The sequence below is a fragment of the Sceloporus occidentalis genome, unplaced genomic scaffold, assembly GCF_023333645.1.
Source record: "Sceloporus occidentalis isolate IW3139 unplaced genomic scaffold, rSceOcc1.0.p SCAF_6, whole genome shotgun sequence".
NCBI classification, from domain to species: Eukaryota; Metazoa; Chordata; class Lepidosauria; order Squamata; family Phrynosomatidae; genus Sceloporus; species Sceloporus occidentalis.
In genome coordinates this window covers 23,185,381-23,193,331 of record NW_028316986.1, presented here as the reverse complement: position 1 = coordinate 23,193,331, position 7,951 = coordinate 23,185,381, and positions in this window count along the sequence as shown.

Sequence of the window (7,951 nt, the reverse complement as noted above, 5' to 3'; positions counted from 1 at the left end):
GTCACTATGGCCGCCTCAGGAAGGGAAATGTGAGGGGAAAGAGACGCTCTTTGTCAAATTAAAGGCCAACAGAACAAAGGATACACACAACCACACACAAACACACACACACACTGGTTTCTCTGTGTCATTGTCAAGGAGAAGCATCCCTAGTCTGAAGTAAAACCTCCTCCTCTTTCTCTGAGGGAGGGAATGGTCACCCAGGTGCTCAGGAAACAAGGCACCACCTGCATTGCAGTCCCCCCCCCCTCTCTCTCTCTCTGTATGTGTGTGTGTGTATATATATATATATATATATATATACACACACACACACACACACACACACACATCTCAATCATTCCTCCCTTACAAAATAATAATTTTAGAAATAAAAGGGATGTCTTGTCAGCTGGGGGTTATTACAGTTTTAGTGGCTGCTGTCCCTTTGGATCCCATTGTTTGGTACTGTATATGGATATGTGGTGGCTGCTTAGCTAGAGATACATTTATTATTATTATTATCAATAATGCTGTCAGAGACTGTAGAACAGATTTCTTGAAAAGCATAATAATAATAATAATAATAATAACAAATTTATTATGCTTTTCGAGAAATCTGTTCTACAGTCCTTGATAGCAGTACTGAAAGTCTTGATAATAATAATAATAATAATAATAATAATAATTTTATCTCTAGCTAAGCTGCTACCATATATCCATATACAGTACCAAACAATGGGATCCAAAGGACAGCAGCCACTAAAATTATAATAACCCCCAGCTATCAGGGACTGTGGAATAGATCCCTTTAAAAGCTTAATAATAATAATAATAATAATGACCTCGATTTGTTTTATCATTACTATCAGAGACTATAGAACATATTCCTTTAAAAGCCAAATAATAATAATAATGATAATTACCCATCTTTGTTTCAATATCATTATCAGGGATTGTAGAGCATATTCCTATAAAAGCCAAATAATAATAATAATAATAATAATAATAATAATGACCTCGATCTTTTTCAACATTACTATCAGGGACTGTTAAACATTTTCCTTTAAAAGCCAAATAATACTAATAATGACCTCTCTTTGTTTCAATACTATCAGAGACTGTAGAACAAATTTCTTGAAAATAATAATAATAATAATAGCACTAACCACAATAATAAAGGCCCTTCTGTATTTCAATATTACTATCAAGGACTGTAGAACAAATTCCTTTAAATGCCAAATACTATAATAATTATAATAATGACCTCTCTTTCTTTAATACTGTCATGAACTGTGGAATAGATTTCTTGAAAAGCATTAATAATAATAATAATAATAATAATAATAATAACCTCTCTTTGTTTCAATATTACTATCAGGGACTGTAGAACATACTCCCTTAAAAGTTAAATAATAATAATGACCCCTCTTTGTTTCAATGTTACTATCAGTGGAGCTTCAAAATGTGCATTTCGGTTGGTGGATTTTTGTTTCAGTTTGCTAAATGGCCAACACAGCTACCCCTGGATATTATCAGGGACTGTAGAACATATTCCTTTAAAAGCCTAATAATAATAATAATAATAATAATAATAATAATGGCCTTTCTTAGTTTAATACTATCGAGAACTGTAGAATAAACCTCTTGAAAATAATAACAACAATAAAAACCTTTGTTTGAATATTACTTTGCCTATTCTGTCTGTGACTCCTTTGATGCATGGTAAAAATACCTTCCCTTTGGGTGGCTGCTTGTCTTCACTTCTCTGGGTTTTCCTGGGCCTGGCAGCCCTTCTGATGTCTGAGCTGGAATAACCATTAGCCTGTAAAGCCCGGTCCTGGTGCTTCAGTTCATCTTCCAAGAAGTGGGGTTCACAGATGCGTTTTGCTCGGTCTACCAATGTTTTGATTGTGCTTCTTTTTTGTCCTGGGTGATGATTGGAGTTCTTGTGCAGGTATCTGTCTGTATGTGTGGGTTTCTTTCAATATTACTGCCATGGACCGTAGAACAGATTTCTGAAGAACCTAATAATAATAATGATAATAATAATAATAACAGTCTATCAGAGACTGTAGAACAGATATCTTGAAAATCCAAATAATTATCATAGAATCATAGAGCTAGATGAGACCTCAGGGGCTTTCCAGTCCAACCCATGCAGGAACTCTCAATCACAGCATACCCAACAGATGGCCATCCAGACTCTGTTTGAAGACCTCCAAGGAAGGAGACTCCACCACTCTCTAAGGGAGTTTGTTCCACTGTCCAAGAGCTCTCACTGTCAGGAAGTTCCTCCTAATGTAGATTTAGGTCCAAAACTCACTGCAGAAATAATCCAGTTTGAGACCACTTTAACTGCCTTGGCTCAGTGCTAGGAAATCCTGGGAATTGTAGCTTCTTGTGGCACCAGCATTCTGACTCTCTTTCTTTATTTTTATATAATAAATTAACTAATCAATAAATTAAATTAATCAGTTAAAACATTTGTACAAAGCTTAAATCAAGAAGCTTCAATATCATGTTCTGCATTGTTCATTCCAAAGAAAAATTTCATTTGTACAAATATTCTTGCCTTCTTCCTCTTTTCCCGATTACTTTTATACTGTACACTTCCTTTTGTAATCTAATATGCAAAACCCAAACATTTCTAAATGTTTCCATCTATGTCTTCTAATTTTAAAACAGATAGATTAGAAGATACACCACTTTAAACTGACCTTGCTACACACTCCTATGGGATATTGCAGATATTGAGGTCAGAGGGAATTTCAATAAAGTACTCAGTGACAATTAAAATTAGTAGATCTTAAATTAGCTTCATTTTTCTTGGCTGGGTTGTTTTCCTAATATTGTTAGGAAACAAGCTGAAAATGAAAACAAGAAGGATGACATCCTCAGTGTACCTAAATGATAGTGAACTATTTTATATACTCGTGTATAAGTCTAGAAATTTTAGTCAAAAAAACTGACCCAAAAAAAAATGGGTTGACTTATCCATGGGCCAAGTTAAGTACGGTGTGTGTGTGTGTGTGTGTATGTATATATATATATATATATATATATGAATAAAAGTACAGTACTATATATGAATAAAAGTACAGTACTTATATATATAGCATTGCCTTCTCTGAATTGAGTGCCAAAAGGTGAGAACTTAGTCCATCTCAGGAAATCCTAAAAGAACCACTGCCTCCCTTTGCTCTCTATTCCATGACACCCCTTCTGGACCTTTTGAATGCCTAGGTGGGAATATAGTGGTGCTAATTCCCTCTTCATCCATCCAGCCTTTAAGGTGAACACAAATAGTTATGTCTGCTGGAATTTTGTAAGTTCTTTGGCACATGACCCATTATTTTCAATGGGGCTTGAGCATATGCGCTATTTGTTTTACACTGAGAGGTCCGGAACGGATCCCCCGCATAAGGCAAGGGATCTGCCCTCAACATATAGGTCCAAAACACACATAATCCAGTTTGAGACCACCTTAACTGCTCTGGCCCAATGCTAGGGAATTCTGAGAACTGTAGTTTTGTGAGACAGTTAGGTTTCTCTGTCAGAGAGCTCTGGTGTCACAATATACTACAATTCCTAGGATTCCCTACCACTGAGCCATGGCAGTTGAAGCGGCCTGAAACTGGATTATTTCTGCAGTGTGTTTGGGACCATAGTTGATATATATGGTATATTCTTTCCCAAAATCTTTTTAGAAGGAGGGAGAATAGAACATTAAGCAAATAAACCTGCACACAATTATGCTGTCATAGAAATACTATTCTTATATAAATATTGCTGTTACTGAAACATGCAGTACATAAATGTGTGCTAACATGGTTGTCCCTAGTAAAAAAAAGAATGTCTGGCTGATCAAAGCAGAGCAGGGTATTTAAATTATTAGAAAATTGGTGCATGTTTGATGCAGAATTCAATACTTGATTAAACTCATAGTAAACACAGCCATTGCTAATTCAAATACCTAGAAAAACATGATTGAAATAGTATGCGGTGTATCAAACATGTAAAAACATCCCAATATGATAGTATCAAAAATATGAAAATGTAAAGGAATCTCAATAGAACAAAAAAGAAATTCCACAGACAACATAAGTAGCAGGCTGGTAAATAATGATTAAACAAGTTAGAACAAAATAAATAAATCTACACAATCACAGAAAAACAGGCCTCAAATAGAATGGCAGCTATTCATAACATAGAAGTTTATCACACTGAGGTTTTTGTAGCTTTTTGCAGCTCAGTTCCAGGTTGACTGCGGGTCCAACGATGCGAATTCACACAATAACGTGATGTGTTATCAGACGTGATTCCTTTCTATGGGAGCTCCTTCCGTGGCACTTGCGCAGTGAATCCAAAGTGACTCCTCATTTTGATGAATTCGGGGTGTGTGTGTGTGAATTGACAGAATTCGCTTTCATGCTCACTTCGATTTCACTCCGAATTGGTCTGGTGTGGAATGCAACTTTGCTTCTGCTCTGGTACACCACCGCAAACCCCCCGGGTTGCAAATTTCCCATGATGAAGAGCTGCAATTTCCCCCCATTTCCTTTCGGTGGTCCTTTCACTTTCAGGGCAACTAATTTTTGGGGAATATATATATATGTGTGTATGTGCATGAATGTGAATATACAGATATGTCTGTCTGTCTGTCTATGTGTGTGTGTTAAAATTGCTGAAATGGAAGGGAAAATAAAAAAGGGGGATGAAGAAGACACAGAAATATTCACGAGGCAAATATTCATGCAATCACACAATTACGCAAAACAGGGAACAAGAACTTGTGCCCCTTTTCACCCCAGAAACGTACAAGTTGCATTCAGACCCCCACTGAGCATGCGCAAGGGTGTTGATTCGAATCGTTGAATCCCACCGGTGTGGTAATACAATTTGCACTCACTCTGCTTTGTTTGAATCTGCATCACGTGACTTGCCTTGGATTCGATTCCCCCTCGATTCGGAAGGTCAACGGAAGGGCAACCAGGTGTGATAAAACATTCACGTTATAATGTGAATTCGCATAGCTGAACAAGGAGTCACCCTGGATCTGAGCTGCAAAAATTCTTCTCTGAAGATGCCAGCCACAGATGCCAGCGAAAAGTCAGGAATAAACTCTTCTAGAACATGGCCACATAGCCCGAAAAACCCACAAAATACTACAGTGTGACAATGCTGGCCAAAATGTTAGAAGGTGTTCGAAGATCCCATGCATGTAACAGGTAACAAGTAAACCACAGTTAACAATCACAGTGATGCAGGAACAATAAACGCATAGTAAGATAAACTACTTTATCAGTTAAAAATATAGTGTGAAGGAACTTGTAATAAATCCAGATCTGCATCAGTGCTAACTATTAATGCTGGCAAAAATCCCAAAAGAGCTTTGATGGCCACTCCAGGATATTTCTTAAGTCATGTCAATGGCCTTCTGCCTTAGAAGAAATTTAAATAATAGAAATGTCAATTTTAACAGTGACATGTGGATCCCTTTCACACAGCACAAATTTTTGATTTAGTTTTTATTCCCTGCTCTTCAGACAAAAAGGCTCACAGAGTGGCTTGTTTTTGTTGTTAGGGCAAACCTGTCACAGGGGTTTCTTGGCAAGTTTCTTCAGAAAGAGTTGCCACCCTCTGAGGCTGAGAGAGTACGATGTGCCCAAGGTCACCCAGTGGGTTTACATGGCTGAGCCAGAATTCAAACCCTGGTCTTCTAGTGTCTTCCAAAGTGTCCTTGTCCAACATTCAAATCACTACACCATGCTGGTTCTTGAGATTAGTGCCTCATCAAACTACAAACCCCAAGATCCAACAGGATACAGCATTTAAAATGGGACGCCATTGTTTAGTGTGAAAGGGCTTGTGATGGTAACACAGTCTGATAGCATTTTTCAAAGTGACACTCAAGATTTCTAGCCAAGAAATGTCCAGGGAAGCCTAAGTGCATGTTGTGCCACAAAAACATGCTTGAGGTGGCATGTGGACCTATTCTGCCCCCAAAGGGCCTTTCTGTTATATGTTCTGTTGCCCTAAATTGTCATTTTAAATGTGTCGCTCTTTGTATATAGATTGATTAGCAACTGATTAGATCTGACTCCTTGTGTTGCAGTTGATTGATTATCCTAGCAGATCTCCTCATTCTGATTTGGTTCCCCTCAGTCATTTCTCTCTGCTCTCTAAAGGGCCTTGTATTTTCATCCTGCGACTCATCCTTCAGCTCATCTTACCGCTCCTCTCACCATCTTCCCTTTGAATTGCTATCATTGGATTCTAGAATGAAATGCACTAGATTTTATTTATCTCACTGTGGCTGAAAATTAGTTAATTGCCTGAACAGACATATAGCCAGGGACAACATGTGCTGTGCTCAGAACAATCCCAGTGCTGTATTCTGCCCACCTATTGCTTAAGGGGATGGAATATTTAGAGTAAAAATATGATTTAATAGGACAATAATAGAGATGCATAACAATTATAACTGTGGGGAGACCATAGTCACCAACCCAACTTTATTTGTCAGTGAAAGAAGGAAAAGTTATTTGCTCTTCAGTATCAGAATAAAGTAGAATTTGCAAGCTGAGTTGTTTTATTTTAATAAAAGGTGGAATAATCCTGTTCTGTTTTCACTGTAAAAAATAAAGTTAGAATTTCCAGACTTAATCCGTGTCTCTTTATTCAAATATAAACCCTACTGAGTTAAGTCGGATTTACTTCCAACTAAAAGGTTCATAAGATCTTAACCTTAATTGCTAATAGGCTCACAACAAACAACATGACCATTCACAATTGAATTATGGAATTAATTGCCAAACACTCTTTTAGCTTCCCCCTCCCCAAAACAATTCTGTACATGTTGACTGAGTTCAGTAGGATACACCCGACAAAAAAAGTGGCCAGGTTTGAAGGATTACACAAATCCATGCAGGATAGTTCTACAAAAGGCTACTAGATATGGAAATTGCATGGAAGATCCATGTGCTCAGATAGGACTGACCCAAGACATTTTGCTGTATCAGGCATATGATACTCTTCAGTTCCACATGCTGAAGCTGCCTAGACTGGCACTTGAATCTTGATTTGTTCTAGGACCCATTTGTCTGTCTTCTTGGCCACACAGGTATCCTCAGCACTCTTCTCCAGCACCACATCTCCAATTAGTTGATCTTCTTTCTGTCCGCTTTCTTCACTGTCTAGCTCTCACATCTGCACATGGCGATGGGGAATGCCATGGCTTGGACAGTTCTGACTTTAGTGCTCAGTCAAAATCACTGGACCCTTCAGCATCTTATCTAATTCTTCCCATTCCTAAAGAAATCCTTCTTCTGGTTTCTTGACTGTAGTCTCCATTCTGATCAATGTTTGATCCAAGGTATAGGGGAAACCTTTATTCTGATTTGCTCATTATCTAAGTTGAATTTATGTAAATCTTCTATGGTAGTTATTTGTTGTTTTCTTTATCTTAGGCATTAAGCTTGCCTTTGGACTTTCTTCTTTAATTTTCCTTTGTCACTGTTCCAAGTCTGTGATGTTTTCACTAATAGTATCTGCATATCTTAGATTGCTGATGTTCCTTCCTCCTATTTTCACTCCTAATTCTGAGTCTAAACCTGCCATTCTTATGATATTTTTGCATACAAGTTGAACAAATAGGTTGATAGGATGCAGCTTTACCTGACCTCTTTGCCACTTGGAAAGCATTCTGTTTCTTCAACTTGTCTTCTAACAGTAGCTTCTTGTCCTAAGTACTGATTTCTCATCAGGATTATCTACTCTAGTGGCACCTCAGTTTCTCTAAGAGCATTCCATAGCATTTTGTGATCTATGCAAAGGCTTTGCTATAATCTATAAAGCATATTGTGCTGAGCAACAAAAGATGGAACAGAGGAGAATACATGACAGAAACAGTGCATATATTCCAGTTATCCAAGGAATACCTTAACTGAGTTTAAAGGACACTGGCTGC